The 22,118-nt window shown below is 42.6% G+C and overlaps 1 pseudogene across 1 annotated transcript; it reads left to right on the top strand.

Annotated features, from left to right (window-relative positions):
- The first annotated feature begins 20,068 nt into the window (after positions 1-20,068).
- Positions 20,069-20,876, top strand: LOC306638382 (actin, cytoplasmic 2-like; annotated as a pseudogene). The gene has a single exon. The product of its transcript is annotated as an actin, cytoplasmic 2-like (transcript).
- The last annotated feature ends 1,242 nt before the right edge of the window (positions 20,877-22,118 follow it).

The following is a 22,118-nucleotide window of genomic DNA, read 5'->3' as shown; positions in this document are numbered from 1 at the left end:
GGGAGACCCTACTGTGGTCCAGTGACTTAAAACATGAAAAAATTCACACTGGAAAGTAACTAGGCATATAAGGAATGTGGGGGAAAATCTGATTCTTTCCATTACATTCAAATACTTACAAGAATCCATAACATCTGTACCACTCCTTAGTAGTTACTCCAAAGAATTCAACTCAGCATGCTATACTGATATATGAATGGCCATGTCTATATCAGCACAGTTCACAATGGCTCAATTATGGAACCAGGCTAGGTGTCCACCAGCAAGTGATTAAATATAGGATCTGTGGCATCACATACAATGGAGGGTTTTCAGTCCTATAGAAGACTATAATTATAGCAATGCAGGAGAATGGATGGATCTTGAGGGCATTATGATGGCATTATGATAAGGGATGTACCCACAGTAAGAAGTTCAAGGGTCAGATGTTTCCTCTCACATGTGGGAGCTAGAAAGGAAAAGATGTGGGTGAATCTCATGAAATAAAGAAGGGAGACCTGTAGATGAAGAATAGCAGGGGGGAGGGAGGAGTGGAGGGAGAGAGGGAGGGGAATCGGGTATAAGATTGACCAAATCATGCTGTTGATTTGAGTGTGCCCACAAGTGCGTAACAACGATCCCACTATGTTGTATAACTATAAAGTACCAAAAAATCCAGAGAACAAAAAAGGGAAAAATAATAATCCACACCAGAAGCACGCCCCAGGTACGCAAGCAACGTGGCCAATCTTCAGTCTTCTCAGGTCCTCTCACAAACACAAAAGGATCACAGTGGACGGCAACTGGAAGTAGAGACAGAGACTTCAACTCACCCACAGGTGAGAAGGCAGACTGGACCAATGCGGGGGCGCCTAGCACATAAAACTCATGCCAGGGAAGTGTGCCTGGCGCATAAAGACCCATGCCAGAGGTTGGTAATCTTCCTCTGGAGGACGATAGCAAGGACTCGTCGTAAGTTGAGTAAAGCTGGAGCCCCTTCCTCAGAGTGTTAATCTCTCTTCCTTTTTTGTTTTTCACCAGAACTCACAATATTACGCGGATTAATCATGTTTAATAAAGTTCTTCGGTTGAAGGATGATGGGAACACAAACAGTTCATATGAGTTAACTCAATTCCAGTAAAATAAAGTTCATTTGTTTACACAAAGCACTAATATTCCTATAGGGAATGGTGGACATTCTGAAGCAATATGTCTTGTGATGTTTTTGCTAACTTTTACAAAACTCCCAGACATCTAGTTGCATATAAGTAATTCCCTTAGCTTCAATAATCAACATATTTGTTACATCTGGTTTCTTCTGCAAAGTAATGAGCCTCCCACAGAAATACATTATATTTAGTTCAAAAGAAAAGTTTTAGTTCTTTTAGATGAAGATTTTTACTCTGAAGACAATAACTTGGTTCTTAATAGTATAATATGATTTAACATAGCATAGACATGTAATTATAGTCATGAAAAATTAATAACAAATTACTAGAAGTTATAATTAATCTTAGCAGTAAGAAATCAAATAGAAGTTAAACTTCAAGGAGAAACAGGTGGTATACAACAACTTGCCTTTGTAACTTTCGAGTCAAGGATACTTCATTGTGGGGAAGTGTCAAGTAAGATAAGATATTACCAGATGGCGCCTGTCGGCTAAATGCCCAAATTCTTCTTCTGTCCTTGAAACTCCCTGCTTTATTCTTAGTAAGTTTGTAAAGGGTATAAAAATTGCTGGTGAATTCAATAAACCTGTCAGCAACCTAACACTGACCTGAGTCTGTGTGGTTGCTGTCCATCGCCGACGCTGCGCCGCCTAATCTTTTGGGGCTTTTACATTTCAGGCCATCAAGGACCCTTGGACTCTGCTGCTAGGGCTGGTCCCCGGCAGACCAAAACCCTGTGAGAGGGGAAAACACGGGAACGTTGTCCCTTGTAAACAGTAGTGACAAAGTTCTGTGACAGCTCCTCACAGAGCTGAATCCTACAGACAGAAGTACCGTGGAGAGCTTCATGTCGGGTCTGTGTGTAGAATGCTCCAGAAACACACAGCCTGAGAAGATGTGCAGCTACCAGTGTATTTGTTTATTAGTATCGGAAGACTCATGCATGGCAGGTGGGAAATGAAAATGGCACAGCCACTGTGGAAGACAGTTTGGCAGTTCCTGGCAAATTATAATACTCCTTGGTATTTACCCAAATGACTTCAGCACAGACATCCACTCAAAACCTGCACAAGGCTGTTTACAGAAGCTTTATTTGAATAAAGGTCTGGAGATAAAGATCAATGAAGCACAACAAGACCCAGCATTCAATAGCCAGCACCAGAAAAATAAAACACAACTGAACTACATCTCAGGTTTCAGGCAAAGTTGCAAAGGGCTGTGCAGGTGCTCAGATCACTCATATCTTGTGTTTTTTTGGTTTTTTTTTGTTTTTGTTTTTTTTTTTTTTTTTTTTTGCGGTGCTGGGGATTGAACCCAGGGCCTTGTGCTTGCAAGGCAAGCACTCTACCAACTGAGCTATCTCCCCAGCCCGTATCTTGTGTTTTAAACACCCTGGAGACGTTTTCTTGTTCTTCCCTTGGTACTTCTGAGACTACCATTCTTTTTTTTTCTCTTCCACCTTTTCTGGGTGAATTGTAGTCGACATGGTGAGGGGACTGTTGTGACACATGGTGCGTGCACGCACTGTAACAATGTCTTTTGGCCGTGTCCCTCCCCGGCACCGCCCCCTCCCTCCCCGTTCTCCCGCCCACAGGTCCAATTCCTCTACTCATCTCCCTTCGATTTTCATGTGATCCCTGCTCTTACCTTTTTTTTTTTTTTTCCTTTTTTGTTCTGACTTCCACATATGAGAGAAAACATATGACCCTTGACATTCTGGGTTTGGCTTATTTCACTTGACATAACAGACTCTAGTTTTGCCCATTTTCCTGCAAATGAAATAATTTCATTTTTCTTTTTGGCAAAATAAAACTCCCTCGGGTGCGTGGACAGCATTTTCTTTATCCATTCGCTTGCTGATGGACACCCAGGCTGGTTCCACAGCCTGGCCATGGTGAACGCGCTGCTGTGAACATGGGAGTGCGTATCTGTAGCAAGGTGGCTCTAGAGTGAACTGCAGGACAAGCCCTGAGGAGGAGGATAACTGGGTCGTACGTGGGGTCCGTGCCCCGTCTTCTTTAGAGGAACCTCTGCACTGATTTCCATTTTGGTTTCACTGATTTAGTCTCACACCAGAATGAAATGTTCCTTGGTCTCTGCCTCCTCTCCAGCATTTATTATCGTTTGTAATCTTGATGACTGCCGTTCTGAACTGCTGAGAGATGAAATCTCAGTGTCGTTTTGATTTGCATTTCCCTAATTGCTAACGATGTTAAATATTTTTCTTCATATATTTGTTGCCCATTTGTATTTCTTTTTTTTAAATTTTGATTCATTGTACACAAATGGGGTACATCTATTGTTTCTCTGGTTGTACATAAAGTAGAGTCGCACCATTTGCTTAATCATACATGTACATAGGGTGATGATGTTTGTCTCTGTTATTTTTTCTTCCCCCCTCCCCCTCCCTACCCCTCATTTTCCTCTATACAATCCATCCTTCCTCCATTCCTGCCTCCCTCCCACCCCCTGTTATGTATCATTCTAGACTTACCAGAGAACTCATTCAGCCTTTGGTTTTTTTTGGGATTGGCTCATCTCACTTAGTATGATATTCTCCAACTCCATCCTTTTACCTGCAAATGCCATAATTTTATCATTCTTTATGGCTGAGTAATATTCCATTGTATATATATATACCACAGTTTCTTTATCCATTCATCAATTGAAGGGCATCTAGGTTGGTTCCATAGTCTGGCTATTGTGAATCAAGCAGCTATGAACATTGATGTAGCTGTATCTCTGTAGTACGCTGATTTTAAGTCCTTTGGGTATAGGCCAAGGAGGGGGATAGCTGGGTCAAATGGTAGGTCCATTCCAAGTTTTCTAAGGAATCTCCACACTGCTTTCCAGAGTGGCCGCACTAATTTGCAGTCCCACCAGCAATGTATGAGTGTACCTTTTTCCCCACATCCTCGCCAACACTTATTGTTGCTTGTGTTCTTGATAATCGCCATTCTAATTGGGGTGAGATGAAATCTTAGGGTAGTTTTGATTTGCATTTCTCTTATTACTAGAGATGGTGAACATTTTTTCATGTATCTGTTGATTGTCTATAGATCTTCTTCTGTGAAGTGTCTGCTTATTTCCTTAGCCCATTTATTGATTGGGTTATTTGTACTCTTGGCATAAAGTTTTTTTTAGATTCTAGAGATTAGTGCTCTATCTGAAGTGTGTGTGGCAAAGATTTTCTCCCACTCTGTAGGCTCTCTCTTCACATTGTTGATTATTTACTTTGCTGAGAAAAAGCTTTTGAGTTTGAATCTATTCTGATTATTGATTCCTGGTTTTATTTCTTGTGCTTTGGGAGTCTTGTTGAGGAAGTCTGGTCCTAAGCCGACATGATGAAGATTTGGGCCTACTTTTTCTTCTATGCAGGGTCTCTGGTCTAATTCCGGGGTCCTTGATCCATTTTGAGTTGAGTTCAGTTGTGTTTCTTCGTTTGAGAAGTGTCTGTTTGATTCACTGGCCCACATACCAAATGGATTACTTGATTTTCTGGTGTCTTCTGTGAGCCTGTGCAATTCTTGCCTTCGAGGTCTTTGGGCAGTGAGTTCACTGAAGAGGTTCTGCTCCCTCTCCACCGCAGCCCTGGCACATCTGAGGCACACTCAGACTTCTTGCTTTGACCTCTGAATTGTGCAGTGAGCTACACTGTACAGACAGATCATTGGATACCTAAACCTGTTTCCTTCACTCCATGAACGAAATCTTCCCAACCACATGGTCCTCTGGTGTCTAGACCCATCTTCTGTGTCACACCCCAGGAAAAAAAAGGAAAGGAAAAGCAGACCCGCTTTCTTCACCAATGAAGACTGAGACAACAGGTTCTCCTGACATCCACCTCCCTCCTCTGTGCAGCTCCTAGTGGTGGAGACAGGCCCAGTACAATGGTGGACACGACCTGGACTTGGAGACTCTGCATCCCTCTGCAGGTTAATTGCATAATCATCTCCCATCAGTGGGGTCCCCCCATGATCCAGCTATAAAACCTGCACAGTCCATACTCTCTGCTTGGACTAAGCAGTTTCCTGGTCCCTCTTTTTGGTTCTGAGATTATTTGGAATGCACTAAGATCTCTCCAGTCAAGGCAGAAGTTTCTTCAACACGATATATTTTGCCTCAGTAACACAGTTCTGAATGTTATGTTGGAAAATCACTTCGAGCCACAGAAGCAAGCGATGCTGTGCAGTGTGGAAGAGCCCTGTGTGTCCCAGTGCTGCTACACTTAATACTAACAACCTACTTCTTTTGAATGATTTCTCCATGGTCCACTTCTACTCTGTATGACTCGGGGTAAGACTCTGAGTCTATGAGACAGACATTTCTCCATGTGTGCACACCTCAAAACAGAATGACCATGGACTTCCCACACCAGTACCAGAGTTCTGGCAACAGCAGGCAGGCAGGCAATGGCTGGAGGAGAATGAAATCACCAACAATGCACAGGTTCTAAGTGATTGGGTGCCCCCAGTCCCGTGATGCACATGTGGACCACATCCCAGTGAGCTCTGGGGTCACATGCCTGTGATTTTTCACAGGGCGATGACAGATTCAGATTGTATTTGAGCAGCTTTCCTCCAGTATATAGGACTCACTTGAATATGGAGACTTCTCCTCCATTTCTGCAGGGGTCAGGACTGCCTGGCTACTGTCTAATTCTGTTGCATTGCATCCGTTCGACCTGAGGAATGGCCTTTCTTAATGGATCCACAAGGAGAAGCGCCTCACAGTGCTATCAGCCTACACCCACTAGGTTGCAGGGCCTCATCTGAGGGACATGCAGCTCATTATACATCTTCCCCATGCTGTGAACCAGAGACTTGAGGACAGCAAGCCACAGATGTTAAGGGAATCTCCCAGGAAGGGCGCGTTGAATCTCTGCAAAACAGGAGACACTGCGGAAGATAAAAATCCACAGATAACTTCATGTTTACCCAAGTAAGAAAAGGGACACACTTTGGCACCCACAAAAATGTGAATGAAACTATTTTTTTTTTAAATAAAATTCTGTAAAGAGTACAGGAAAGTGCATTCCAAATAATCTCAGAACTAAAAAGAGGGACCAGGAAACTGACAGGCTAAGGATCACTTCAGGTCCTCAATACCATTTACTGGCTCACCACAGAGACTTTTCCTCCCTAGAAGTCCTTTGCACTGAATGAGACAATAACGTGCTCTGTGGAAAGCCACATACTGAGGAAGCACAGGGGAGTTGAGGTCACTGTCACATCTGGTTGGTGTTTCAATTCTCATTTATTCTGGTTTGCAACTTCAATAATAATCCAAGACCTCTGCTAATCCTGTTTTCTTCCTTTCAGCAAAACCTTCTGGCTATAAACCGAATTTTCCTGCAGCACCTGACTGGACTTCACGTTCTTCTGCACTTTTCTCTTCATCGATTTCCATCTCCCTGCTCTCATCAGGCTGGACATCTTCTACACTGATAATCAAATGTTGGCAGTTGACTTCTCCACCACACTGTGGAGTTCACTGCTCTGTTCTTTTGCTGTTTTTAACATTTTTAATTTATTTTTGGAGTCGTCAAAGAATTGACATCAGAGGTAAACCTCATGCTCATTCTGTGTCCCTGAAGGTCTCTCAGGTGGCATGACTTATGTTGATGCTTCTTGTGGCCGAGTGCATTGACTGACATAACTGTGATCAGGGTAGGCGTGTGGTGGCAAAAGGCAGTTTTTTTCCATTTTAAAAATGTTACTCCTTCGAAGTCTCCTTTTGACATTTATGTCTATACATAGGACACTATTCTTAGGTCTTGGGTAAGATAGAGGAAGATAATTTCATAATTTCAGGAATGCAGTCTTAACCACAGCAGGGAAAGCTGTTCCAGTTTCATTTCCAGGAGGAAGGTAGTCCACTTCTACACGATCCATTTTAGAATCTGTTGTAGGTCACCACAGGTTGAATGCCCAATGTCCTCCCAAGTCAGTAGGGAGGAGCAGCAAGACCACCCAGGACAGTCGAGGTTTGAGGTGTGGATACAATGTCCCGTCTGGGTTACATGGGAGGTACGCCATCTCAGTAAATGTGGGCAACATTCTGCATACCACAGTCCTGGGATCACATGACCACATGTGCACAACCCTCAGCCCTGTGCATGTTCAGATGGTCGCTTAAAAATGAACCACTCGGGCTGTCTCCTTTCTCTCCAGCTGAGGAAGCTTGAGTCACCTCCTCTCCAGCTCCATCCTTCAATTATTCCTTCACTTTCCAAAACAAAACAAAAACAAAACCCCAAACACCACTAGGACCATTCCATTCCTCTTCGTTCCCTACCTCAATGGCCAGCCCTTAGTCTGTTTCTGCCTCTCAGACTCATCCGCTCTGTTGCCCTCGAGCTCTTCTCTCCTGCATCATGTGCATGAAACTGGAAAAGACACCCTGTGCAGACGCAGGCCCCGGAGATGCAGAGCCCTCTTTTGAAATAAGCAAACGGGGGTGAAGCTCGTTTCATTTTTGTCACTTTGAGCATGTCTTCCAGGAGCGAAACTTAAGCACCCCTGCCAACAATATGTGAGGGTACTGGTGAATGTTCAGCAGAAACTCCAGATTCCACAAGCAATCACGCCACTTCAAGGTTAAACTTAATATGCAATTTAAGAAGTATTTGTCAGACACTTCTTTTACATGCCAGTCCTCATGCTAGGCATTGGTGATTAAAACAATAAAAGACTCTTTGAAATCTTTGCCAGTTACACTGCGATGGAGGATTAATATCCAGAATATGTAGGGAACACAAAAAGCAGCATTGAGATTTCATCTCATCTCAGTTCAGGTGAGGATCATGAATATAAAGAATAATCAAAGTTGGTTAGGATGTAGGAAGAAAGAAACACTTACACACTGTTGGTACGACTGCCAGGTGGTGTAATTTCTGTGGAATCAATATGAAGATTGCTCAAAAGACTAGGAATGGCACCACCACTGGACCCAGTGATTCTACCCCCTTGACATTTAGACAAAAGAAGCCAAATAAGCACAGTATAGTTGAACATACATAATAATGTTTAGACCAGCACAATTTGCAAGAGCCAAATTAGATAATCCAGCTAGGCGTGCATCAAAAGATGAAAGGATAAAGAAAAGGAGGCATATATACACAATGGAGTTTTACCAAGTCACAAAGAAGAATGAAATTATGTCATTTGATGGTAAATGGATGGAACTGGAGAATATCATACTAAGTGATATAAGTCAGACTCTGAAAGTTAAGGGTTGAGCCTTTTCTCTCATGTGGACTCTGGAGAGAATAAAGTCAGAAAAAGGAGATCTCACAAAAGCTGAAGGGAGATCAGTAGAGTAGAAACAGGGATCAAGGTGGATGGAGACAGAGGGGTAAAGTGGAAGAACTGGTGGGGAAAATGGCCAAATAATTCTGTATGCTTATATGAATATTCCACAATGAATCCCACATTTATGTAAAAATTCTAATTACTGTAAGGTAGATTGTGCCTTGTGTTCAGGATGCACATGAGATCAAGAAGTCAATCTCAAGGAACTATGATTTAGGAGGCTGCTCAAGGATCCCCAGAACCTGATACAGAAAGTGCAAAACCAGGCTGCAAAGGCATCTTACCTGCCTCATTGGACCACTGCATTAAAATGAGACCAGAAATTGTCAGTTGCATAAATAGATCCATGTGGATATATTCATTCTTCACTACTCCTTGTATCAGTAATACTGTTATCCCTTATTAATCTTGTTGATAGTAATAAAAAAGGGGATATATACCCAAACATTTAGTCAGGTATCTGAATATATATTTCTATATTTCTGTGGGAAGAGCGTGGGACAAGGCAAAACTGAGGAAACAGGTGCTTTGCAGTGGTGTTAATCCTGAAAAAGAGGTCAAACGCTAAAACATAAGACAGAAAAATAGCAGCGATATCCATACACAAACATGGCAAGAATGAGCATGATTTTCATCCTGGGAGAGGAAGAAATGGACCCCGCGCCCCATCACTGTGAAAGAAGGACGCCAGTAGATGAAGACACTCAGAGAGCAGGACAGACGCACTGAGCCCCTCTCCTTGCCAACTAGATAAAGGTGTGTTATGGGCACAACTTAAGAACAGACCGATCACCACTGAGAAGTCCAAATTTGAGAGTCTCTATTAAGCCGGCCGGCTGACTGTCTACACAATGCCCCAAAAATGGCTACTGGGAGAACAGCCCCGACCACAGGGTTGTAGGGGTTCTTATACCAAAAATCACATCAATCATAAGTGTCTGTTGCTATGATTCAAAATTACAAACTAACATCATGAGATCATCAACAGAGGGGGAAGTGGGTCAAAATGACCCTTCCCTAGGTACAAACTAAAGAATGGTCACTAACATCCCCACAATCACCATTCACATGGTACATTGTTTAGGAGCAATAAGAATTAAAAGAGAGCAATTTTTCATTACATAAGAATTATCATTTTGTATTGCTAAACATGTCATGGTAAGTAACTGATGATGGGGACTGAGGCGGGGTATTCCCATGGGAGAAGCTTATTTCCTACATAACATGGAATCTCAGAGCAAAATAGAGTCTGTCCACTCATTTCCCCCATAGTCTGGCCTATAACATTCCCATGGAGCCAAATCTGTCAGCCCATCACAGGTGATGGCAGATGTCATGGTGAAAATAACTAGAAAAGCTGTCTGAGATCTCTGGGCCGCAACCAAGAACGTGAAGAATTACCACCACTAGATCTTTGAAGACCCACCCACTTGAGGTTGCTTTTCTTCTGAAATCATCTGGCAATCCTGCAAGGGTGCACAATAGGTCAATTAAAAGTGGAGCCCAAGATCTACCTACACGTGGACTCAGGAGAAGAACCCACTAGTAAACATGAAAGAGCAGCAGCGAGGCCCTTATACAGAGAGCAGCTCAGTGGAAAGTGAGTAAGGTGACTACGGGCAGTGTAACCAGGCATCCCGGCGCGTCCACCGTGGGCTGGACGGACAGACTCGTACCAGACGGTGATGACACCATCCCTAGTCTCACATTATTTCTACAGCAGTCATGCCACAGCATCCTGCAGAATACAACTTTAAAAAGGAAAACAAGTAAAAAGAAACATTACAAAATTAATTCTATTCACACAGAAGTTTTTAAAAGATCAATAGGGGCTCTAGACACTAGTTAAGTCAAATATATCTAATACATAATATGTAATAACCTTTTATATATTAATAAATATATTCATATGATTATTCATAAAATATTTATAACTTTTTGAATATATCACAAGTCTGAGTACCTGAAGATAACTGGAAAGAATAAGTGTCCAAATTTTCAAATTGAAATGTACTATGGCAGGTTCCTATACCCACATGGGAGAGTTGGTCAATCCCATTTTGCCATTTCTGCCTTCCCCCTCCTCCCTCCCTCTCCATCCCCTTGCGGGATTCCACTGATCACCTCCTAAACTCACGGGTCCCTCCCCTCCCCTCTTGCACTGGTCTGTCTTCCACAGATGAGAGAAAACACTCAATACTTGACTTTCAGAGTCTGGCTTATTTCACTTGGCATGATATTCTCCAGTTCCAACCATTTACCAGCAGATAGTTTCATTCTTTAGGACTGAGTAAATCTCCATTTTCTATATATACCACATTTTCTTAATCCATCCATCTCTCCATGGGCATCTGAGCTGGTTCCACAGTTTGGTTATGGTGAATTGTGCTGCTATAAACATTGAAGTGCTGTATCTGTGTAGTGTGACCATTTCAGGTTTCTTTTCCTTTTGACAAATACCACCAAGAGAGATTGCTGAACATGGGGTGGTTTCATTCCCAGTTTTGAGAGCAATCTCCATGCTGCTTCCCAGAGTGATTGGAGCCATTTCCTAACTGGCCCTTGTTCCTGAAGAGCCCATGGGATTCTTGCCTCGAGCTCTTCAGGGCCGTGAGGGGGCTGCCGCCCCCACTCCACCTCCCCCAGACCACAGGCCGCACCCCTGGCACCCAGTGCAGACTCAGACTTCCTGCGGGCACACAGAGCGGTCTCCTTGGACAGGGCACTGGACTCCCAAACCTGCCTCCTTCATTTTCTGCAGTAACATTGCCATGATCAGATGCTCCTGTGGTACCTAAATCCCTTTCCTTTTTTTTCAAATAGGAACAAGGAAGGAAAGAAATATCAGAAATGCTTGGTCTACCTCTGAATTATTAAATATAACAGTTTCTCATTGTGTCTACTGCCTTCTTGTGCTGTTCCTAACGGTGGAAGACAGTCCCAGGGCCCCTTGAGACACATCTCCAGCTGGGACCCTGTAGCACCTGTAAGTTGACTCAGCATCTTCCCGGTGAGCAGGTTTCCCATGATCCCCTGTTATGTGCACACTCTGCTGCGCCTGAGGCCCCGCCTCCAGGTGAGGCAGAAGGCTTTTCAGCGTGATGCATTTTGATCAGTAATCTGTCTTCACTTTATCTTTTAAATGACTTCAAACCCGAGAAACGTTGCACTGATATGCAGGACAGCACTCAACTTAGCCAGTGCTGCAGCCCGGGCCCTCTCAGCCCTAGACGGTCTCCACCCTCCGTGGGTCGCTGGGCCTCATTCGAGGCGCAGGGAACTCGCTGCAAGTCTGCCCCGGATGCAAACCAGAGGCTTGAGGGCGGCAAGTCACAGGCATCAAGGGAGCCCCAAGACAGGGGACTGAGTCCCCACAACAGAGGAGCTGTTTAAGAATGCAGAGACGATGACAGGTTTAGCCAACTGAGAGAAGATCCACTCTGAACCCAGGACCAGTTGAAGGGTGCTGTTAAAAAAAAAACAAATTCTGTTAGGACGACAAGGATACCTGGATCCAAGTTGAGATGGACCAGGGAGTCCCTGGGCCCAGCCTGCCTCCTGATCCCTGGTACCATTTACCGTGCTGAACTTCATAGTATTTTGTTGCTCACCAAAAAAGAACTGTCATCCTTAATGATCCTTTGCCAGGAAGGGACCTATACGAGTGTTTATGGAAGACCAGTCATGTGGACGCACGCAGGATTGAGTCCACGTCCACATCTGGTGGTGAGGTTCTACTCTCAATATTTCTGGTCTGCAGCTTCACTAATGATCCCATCCCTACCCTCAATCTCTTTTCTTCTTTTCTGCAGAAACTCCTGGTACTAAGCTAATTTTTTTCCAACACATTCAAATGTTTTTCCAACACATTTGAATTTCAGTTTTCTCTCCTCTTTTTTCTGTGTCAATTTCTTTCTATCTGTTTTTTCTGTCAGCAAATCTTCAACGCTTGTGATCAAAAGATGGCAACTTATTATTGCACCACACTGTGGAGTTCAATATTTTGTGCTTTTGTTGTTTAAATTTCCATTTTTTGTTATTTTTGGAGTTTTCAGAGGAGGAGGAATGGAGGTTAACCTCATGCCACCCTGTTCTTGATGTGCCTGTGGTTATGCACTTAATGTTTTGACTTTCATTGTGTTCATTTGCTTTGATTGACAGATAACTATGATGTTCATAAGCTTGTGGTGGCCACAGGTGGCTTTTCCCTTTTTAAGCAAATGTCATTTCCTCTAAATCTCCATTTGCCACTGACTTGTGTACACAAAAACACTAATCTTCCTGAAGTTCAGTAAAGACAGAAAGATAATTTGATGCAAGGCAGTTGTAGCCACAGAAGCAAAAAATGGTTTGGTTTTGTTTTATTTACAGGAGGGAACTGGTCCAGCTTTCCTTAACCAGTTCAGAATTTTTCTCTAAGGAGGACACCACAAGTTGGATGTCCTGATATCCTCTCATATCAATAAGAAAGATGTGGTGAGCCCATCTGCACAATGAGGATATGATGTCCAGGTGAAGTTTCTCATCTCTGCATTATATGGGCTGGATAAGCTAGGAAGAACCACATAGTTTTTCTGTCTCAGTAAGTTTAGACCACTCACTCTTTACATGGAATTTCCAGAGATTAAATGATCACATACGGGTACAGTACTCGGCACTGTGATTTGTCCCCAAGGTCCCTGGAACATGGACCACCCACACCATCTCATTCCTCTCCAGGGAAGCTAACTTCATCCTGCAAGTCTCTCTTCCTTTACCTTCTGAAAACCACAACACAATCACAGCCTCCCTCCTTATTCCCCGCCCACAAAGGCCAACCCTTAGCATGGTCTCTGCTCAGTTTCTGTCTCACAGTTCCATCAGCTGCGTCACCCCCATCTGGTATCTCCTGTGTGGTGGATGTGAAATCTGAAGAGAGAGGCATGGTGAACAGCTGCCACCATGATGCAGACAGAGCTCTCTTTTCTCAGAAAAGAAAAGCTAGTCCCAGATTTTGAGCTCATGCAAGAAGGAGTGAATCTCATTCCATTTTGTTCACTTTGAGCATGGGATCCAGGAATGGAAACAAGATGCTCTGCCCCCACAGTGACGCGATATGTTGTAGTCAAGGAGATTCCAGATGCTCCATGAAGGGGTGCCACCTTGAGGTTCAAAGCGCTCAGCTATTGACAGTTTCAGAAATGCTTCCCATTACAACCCCGTTCCTATTTAAGGCTTTGATTATTGAAATCGTGAAAAGATCCCTTGAGCACCCAACATTATTCCAGCTTGTGCAGGAAGCAGACATTTAATTTTGATACTTAAATACAAGGAATATGGCCTGCGTAGAGGTTTACTTCAGGAACCATGAGACTATAGAAAATGGCCAGCTAACCCAACCTGGGCATCGAGAGGAGGATTTGCGGTGTCATAACAATCCAGAAAGAAAGTACTGGGTTGCGGTAATGGTCAATTTTCAGATCTCCACACGGTGAATGCAGAGGTAGAACTGACTGACTGCATGCCAGGAACTGTCACCCAGCAGAATGTCCCCTGGGAAGGACCTGGGGGCTCCAACCAAGGGAATCCAGGTGGGGAAATTGCCTTGAATTTTGCACAGGTGATAAGACCCACCCCACACGGGGAGGGTGGGTGACATGAACTGAGCATGAGAAAAGTGGTCCGTGTAGCCCGTGTGCGAGGAGGACAATAATCCTAGTGGAAGAGCCTTGACTTATCCAGATCTCCAACAGAGGCATCCTCGTGGGTGAAAATAATAGTGCTGCAGCTGAGGAATTCGATGCGCATCATGCCGTGTCAGTCCTGGGAGGTTCAGTGTATGGTCATTAAGTAGCCATGGAAGTCTGGAATTAATAGCTTGTTCACCCACTGTTTAAAAAAAAAAGACATTTGTATCTTAGCGACAAATAAATGGTAATTACCATCTGCCCGAGGCCTGCCAGGGAGGAATAAATATCTGCTTCCTCAGCTCCAAGGGTGAGGGTGAATCACCCTAGTGATTTAGGGTGAATCACTAAAGGTCCTGCTGCCTCCTCTTAACCATGCTTGATACAGCCAGCGTCTTCCCACACATGGGATGATCCTTCCCATTTGTACAAGGCCCAGGCCAGAGCCATGTACAGCATCCTAAAGACCATAGTGCTTTCCCAGATTTAAAAATGGAATATCATCCTGAAGTCTCCAGGGGTCCAGGAAGGAGATGATCCTCAACCGTAATTGGGATTCGCTTTCCTCCCGCCATTGGAGGGTAAGTGAGGAAAGCCACAAAGATGTGGAGAAAAATGAGTAAACATTAAGAGATGAAGACAGCACTGATCACCAATTTTGGAGCAATTTCATACTCACTAAAACAAAAAGACAACATAAAAATATAAAAGTGTATCCAAGCCTGACACGAAGACTTTCTAAATACTGAGGGATGAGTTTTAAGCAATGTCAATCACCATGCCATAAATGATATATTATTTGATTGCCAGAAGCAATTTTTACCTAGGAGATCCTCTTTCAGCATGAGGCAGGGTCCACACTCCTGAACCCCAATCTGACTTAGAGGATTTTTTCAGTGATTCGACATACACTTGTTTGCAGCAAGTTTTCATTATGTTTGTTAAGTGAATGGACGTTGCTGTTGTTCACTTCAGTCTCTACACCTGCAATCCAGTTACTGGTTCTGAAGTGAATTGGGATTCTAAGCTTACATAAATTAGAGATTCAATTGACCCAAGGGCACACATATTCTTGCTTTCTTGATGCTCCCTTTTCTTCCTGTAGGTTAAAGTTGGAATGCTGATTCCAAAGCAGTCTTTTTTGATCCTCAGATCTTGAGACACAACCTGACCAAGTAATGTTGCCAAGGTTTGAGCAAGGGCAGTGTAGTGTCAAGGGTCAGAGGTATACAGAATTCAGCACATGTAATTCAGGTGCAGTGTTTAAAAATACAATAAAATATATAGCTTCCCACATCAATCATGTTAAGGCCACACAAGGCAAGGTAGAGTCTGCATTCTATTTAGGATACATATGTGACTAAGATGCAGTCCACATAAAGGAACTAAGCTTCTAGTCTGTTGCCTGAGGGCCACAGAACTTGACATAGCAACTGTAAACCCAGGTTGCATAGCCGTCTTACCTGATGGGTCCATGGGCTTTCATTTGACACTAGGCTAGAATTAAACCAGAAATGTCAGCTGCATGAACCAACCCACATGGCCCATTTGTTCTTTACCACTTCCAGAATCAATTGCACTGTTTGATATTTTGTTTGTTTGTCTTTTGCTTTTATTTTTGCCTCTTGTATTACTTTTTCCCTCCTTTCTTCCCCCTCTAGTAGACTTTTTTTTTCTCTTTCTCTGTCCTCTCTCTGTTTCTCCTCTCTCTCAAATTTCTTTTAGTTAATTTTTATTTGTTCTTATAGCCATCACTTGCTATCTCTCTTCTCATTTTGTCCATGTTTTTACTATTTTAACTTTCTTTTGCCTTCCTATCCAATTTTCCCTCAATGAACTGTACTTTTACTCTTTCAGAACCAGTTCATATGCGTCTGTCCCATCATTCATGCTGCTGCAGCTATTAGTACTGTGAATGTCATAATTGACACCTGCTGTATAGTCTAATGCCATATCTAGCTGCTTATTGTCATTGCCATTGTTAACAGAGGAACTTGCCATTTCTTTTCACTTAATGCAGAACAATTTTGCTGCTGTTGTTGCTGTTGGTTTTTGTTTTTGTTTTTTGTTTTTCTCCTTTTTTCCGAGAGAGGCTTGGAATTGCCTGGGACACTATGAATTCACAGGGCAGAGATCAGCTGCTGAATTACACCTGCAACTCAGCCAAGTCACAGCATGCCTTGCTCACACATCACAACTCTTCTCAAGCTCCAACAATACCTTGATACATTGAATAGGATGAGAATACCCTAAACCTAGACATTCCTACCTTGATGAGGTTCAAGGTAGGAATGTCTAGGGAGAAACCTCAGGTCCCACTCAGGCATCTGCTCCTACAGAAAAAGCAGAGAGAAGTTTCCAGATGGCACAGAGGGAACAACATTGTTGTAACAGCTCTCCCAGAGGGAATTAAATTGGCAGTTCTGGAGTAGCAAATTGAGAAGCACTGGCACATGAAATTACCCCTTGGATTATGCTGAGCCTAGGTATGGAAGTTAAGATATAGCAGTAAGATAGGACTTACTACAAAAGTGATCACTACACTCCAAAGGACACCGTCATAAAAGAGTAACAGGAATCCATATCAACAAATTTACACATGCAAGACCTCAGGAAATATATGAGGAAATGAGTAAATAAGTCCTCCACCAAAACTTATAATCCCCCAACAAAAGAACACACATATATGGAAAGGGGTAAATTCCAGAGTAAAACTATTAAAATTGATTAATAAAATTTTCAATGAGCTAAAAGAAGATCTAAGAAAGTAAGAGAGAAAACACAGGAAGTAAAACATCATTTCAATAAAGGGATGGAGAATCTGGAAAAAAAAAATAAAACTTCTTGCAACCTGCACAGCACAAAGCAATTCTCTGGGCATAGGTTGTGGGTTGGATTAGGAAACTTAGAAATTATAATTAAGGAAATAAGTAGTTATAAAAAATAAAGACAAAGTCTCATGTATATGTTGAAGTGGGACTCAGTGGGTGATCCAGCCCTGATGGAGTCTGGTTCTAACAATGAATAAGGCTCCATGTGTTTACTTTATAGGTTTTAAACACCAAAGGGATTCACTGTGAAAAGTCTTCTTGGGGTAAATAGGATAAAGTTGTGAGCAAAATAGCTAGTTGGGGGCTTATCAGTTTATACTCATCTTGTCTACCTCCAGGCAGCTGGGGTTTGAATTCAAGGATTTTGAGCTAGTAAATTCCATGACCAGCATGGAATTCTCCCTATCAACAGGTCATCTGCAAATGGGTGATCCCCTTGGTGCCCTTGCACTGAAGGTTTCCCAGGAGAGGAATCTCACTGTGCAGGGTTACATAGTTGAAAGCAATGATTCATTCAGTTTCTGATAAGAACTCCTGGAACTTAAAGATACAACAAATCAGATTTTTAAATTCCCTTGAAAGTATTATCAACAGACTAAATTCTGTAGCGAAGATAATTGAATTCTTGAAGACAGTGTGTATGAACTTGAATGCTCAGTGTTCAGTAAAAAAAAAAAAAAATACACACACACTAGAATACACAAGAATTCAAGAATATTAATAGACTAAACATAGGAGTCACTGGGATAGAAGAAAGCATGGAAATGCAGACTAATGGCATTAAGAAAATTTCAGTGACAAAAGAGTAGAAAATGTCCCAAACCTTAGAAATGAAATGAACGTCCACAAACAGGAAGTGTATGGAACCCCAAAAATACAAGTAAAGAACCTCTCCAAGAAACATCATATCAAAATGTCTAACATAGAGAAAAGAATACAATGCTTAAAGTGGCAAGAGAAAAATTGTCAAATCACATTTATAGGTAAACCAATAAGTATTACTTTTGACTTTTCAGCATAGACTCTAAAATCTAGGAGGACTTGGACCTTAATCCAAGCTCTGAAAGAAAATAATTGCCAACCAAGCTATCACTGAGAATCATAGAAGAAATAAAAACTTCCCAAGATAAAGAATTAAAAGAATTCATGACAACTAAGCCAGAACTACAGAAAATACCTAGAGAAATACTACACAGAGAACTCAAAAACCTCAGAGCCCTCAATTTGATAAAATTCATTAGAAGAGTAGTTAAGCAAATGAAAATTAAGGGGCTCAAGATGGTAGAAGCAAGGTAGGCAGCAACCCTGGATCCCCTCACAGCACAGAGGAGGCAGCAAACAAAAAGCAAAATTGATAAGTTGGTGATAAAATCAGTCACTTAGACTTGATATTGCATGATTTGAGACCTGGAAAGACTGGAAGATAGGGTACCAGAGTAAAAAATAGATGGGCAGCACCCTAACTCCCACCCAACCCATAACAGTTGATGGGGGAAGGGCATTAGAGAGAGTGGGGAGTGGACTTTCTCTCAAGTTCACCCACTTAAAAATGATTGGAAACACAGACAAAACTTAAAGTGCAATGGTAACAGAAAGCTCCTTAAAACAGCACAAACAGTTTAAAACCAAATTGTGAAAAGAAAGCTGAGCCAGAGGTCCACAGCCATCTTATGGAGCCATCAGCCAACCAATCATCTTAAATCAGTATGATGTCTTCCCATGCCCATACAGCTGCAAAATAAACCAGAGGGAAGGCCCCTGCAATGGAAGCTCTTAAAAATTTGGCCAGAAAAAAAAAAAAACATCTAGAAGGACCACTACTAGCCCTAAATCACTGAAACTGCCCTTCCCTACCCCCGCACCCCCACTAGGGGAATGGAGCAGACTGGAGAGGACCAGTACAAGAAAAGTGCTACAAGTCCTGCTCAGTGTCTGTGACCTGGGAAGGGACAAAAGTTCTGTGCAGTCTCCACTCGCTCACTCAACACAGACAAAGCCAACAAGAAGCAGGTTTGGCATTGAACAAAGGAAAGCAGGTTCACCAGGCCCCCAACCACTGACTCTGGAGGGGAGGCACCACAGAAAGACTAGGGACAGTACCCAAGTTCAGGATTACAGGGCCTGATCAAATGGCCTACCAGAAAGAAACTGCCTGAATATCCAGTGGCATAGAGACCCATCAGGAAATTGCCTGAGGTTACACAGCAGATAGGGACTGATAACCAGCATGATCATAACTTGCAAGTGACAGGGGCCTTATAGGTCCTCACACGGGGAATCAACACGTGCTATTCACAATGTTGGGCAGTAGAAACTAGAGTTCAGGTGAACCACTGGAGTCCCTTCACTACTGAACCTGAGGGAAATACTTCTGCATCAAAGATAATCTTGCAAAAAATTCACAACCAGAGTTCCTTTGCCCACAGACAGCCAATAGGACCTTTAGTATTGCAAAAAGAACCAGTAGAAGGGAACAAGTACATGGCAACATACAGCAATAACAGGGACACTCCAGAGCCTACATTCTGAACTACTGCACACAATAGGAACACTGCACTGCAGCCAGATGCAGACCTCAGGGCTGACAAACCAGAAGCTGCTGGTAGGACAGTCAGCACTAGGAAATTGTTCTGTATCCCCCAGCAACTCAGGAGACTGATGAACATCTGCTAAATGTCCAAACCCCAATGAGATCCAAACCAACATTCAATCTGGACATGTTATATTATAAACAACTAACATCAAATTTGATCACATAAATAACTCCTTCATTTGAACAATAATTATTAACCCAATTGCCACTTTGTACTTTCAACACATCTGATTGTATTTCATCTAATGGTTTAAAGGATGAATTAGATTCAATCCACCCATCTTTGTTTTCCTAGCTCTAGTTTATACCTGCTTCTCTTATCTCCAATTCGCCCCCTGGCACTATCTGCTACAACCTCAAATCACACCCATCCATCTCTGTCTCCTTTCTACCTCATATAAATTACTCTTTTCAAACTTCTTTCTCTCTCCCTCTTTCTCTTCTTTCTCTCTCCTCCTCTCTCTTTCTCTCTCTCTCTTTCTCTTTCTCTCTCTCATTCTAACCTTATTCCCTCTATTTGCCCTGCATTCCCTGTATGCCTCTGGTCGTACCACTGGCATTGTGATGGACTCTGGTGATGGGGTCACCCACACAGTGCCCATCTATGAGGTGTATGCCCTCTCCCACACCATCCTGCATCTGGATCTGGCTGGCCGGGAACTTGACAGACTACCTCATGAAGATCCTGACTGAGCGTGGCTACAGCTTCACCACCACAGCTGAGCAGGAAATCATGCATGACATCAAGGAGAAGCTGTGTTACATTGCCCTGGACTTCAAGCAGGAGATGGCCACTGCAGCCTCTAGCTCCTCCCTGTAGAAGAGCTATGAGCTGCCTGACAGTCAGGTGATCACCATTGGCAATGAGCAGTTCCACTGCCCTGAGGTGCTCTTCCAGCCTTCTTTCCTTGGCATGGAATACTGTGGCATCCATGAACCTACTTTCAACTCCATCATGAAGTGTGACGTTGACATTTGCAAAGACCTCTATGCCAACACAGTGCTGTCTGGTGGCACCACCATGTACCCAGCATTGATGACAGGATGCAGAAGGAGATCACAGCCCTGACACCCAGCACAATGAAGATCAAGATCATTGCTCCCCCTGAGCATAAGTATTCTGTGTGGATTGGTGGCTCCATCCTTGCCTCACTGCCCACCTTCCGGCACATGTGGATCAGGAGGCAGGAGTATGATGAGTCTGGCCCCTCCATTGTCCACCGTAAGTGCTTCTAGGCAGACTGCTACTTAGCTGTGTTACAACCTTTTTTGACAAAAACCTAACTTGCGCAGAAAACAAGATGAAATTGGCATGGCTTTATTTGTTTTTGGGTTTTTTTTTTTTTTTTTTTTTGGCACTTTTGACTCAGGATTTGAAAACTGGAATGGTGAAGGTGACAGCAGTCGGTTGGAGCGAGCATCCCCAAAGTTCTATAATATGGCTGAGAACTTTGATTGTACATTGTTCTTTTTTTTTAATAGTCATTCCAAATATAGTGATCTGCATTGTTACAGGAAGTCCCTCACCCTCCCAAAAGCCACCCACTCCTCTTCCTGAAGGATGGCCCAGTCCTCACCCAAGTCCATACAGGGGAGGTGACAGCATTGCTATTGTATAAATTATTTAATGCAAATTTTTTTAATCTTCGCCTTAATACTTTTTTATTTTTTTTTGAATGGTCAGCCATTGTGGCCCCCCTTTTTGTCCCCCAACTCGAGATGTACGAAGGCTTTGGTCTCCCTGAGAGTGGGTGTGGAGGCAGCCAGGGCTTACCTGTACACTGACTTGAGACCAGTTCAATAAAAGTGCACACCTTAAAAAAAAATGGAAATTCAAATACAGGAAGTCTATTGGACTCCAAATATACAAGATCAAAACAAGACACATTATTATGAAAATGCCTAATATACAGAATAAGGATAGAATTTTAAGAGCTGCTGAAGAAAAACAACTGGTCACATTTAGAGGTAAATAAATCTGGATCTCAACTGGTTTCTCAACCCAGACCCTAAAAGGGAGGCGAGCTTAGAATAATATATACCAAGCTCTGAAAGAAAATAGATGCCAACCAAGAGTACTATACCCAGCAAAATTTAGCCTCAGAATTGAAAAGTAAATAAAAACTTTCCACAATAAACAAAAGCCAAAATAATTCACAACTTAAAAACCCTGACTATAAAACACTAAATAAAATATTTCATGAGGAAGAAATTAAAACCAGCAGAGGGAGGAAATACACTAGAATAGGCAATCAAAGAAGAGTCAAATTCAATGTAAACACTATAAATAAATCAAAATAACAGGAAATAAAAATCATCTCTTAATAATAACATTGAATGTAAATGGTCTAAACTCTTTAATCCAAAGACATAGGTTGGCAGATTAGATTTAAAAACAAGACCCAACAATGTGCTGTCTCCAAGAGGCTCACCTCAGAGGAAAAGACATTCACAGACTGAAGGTGAAAGGATGGGAAAAAATATACCATGGACCTCATAAACAACAGGGGTTACTATTCTCATATCAGATAAAGAGAACTTAAACCTAAATTAATCATGAGACAAA

This window comes from Sciurus vulgaris, assembly GCF_902686455.1.
Source record: "Sciurus vulgaris genome assembly, chromosome: 11".
NCBI lineage: Eukaryota > Metazoa > Chordata > Mammalia > Rodentia > Sciuridae > Sciurus > Sciurus vulgaris.
This window is presented reverse-complemented; position numbering and strand designations above follow the sequence as displayed.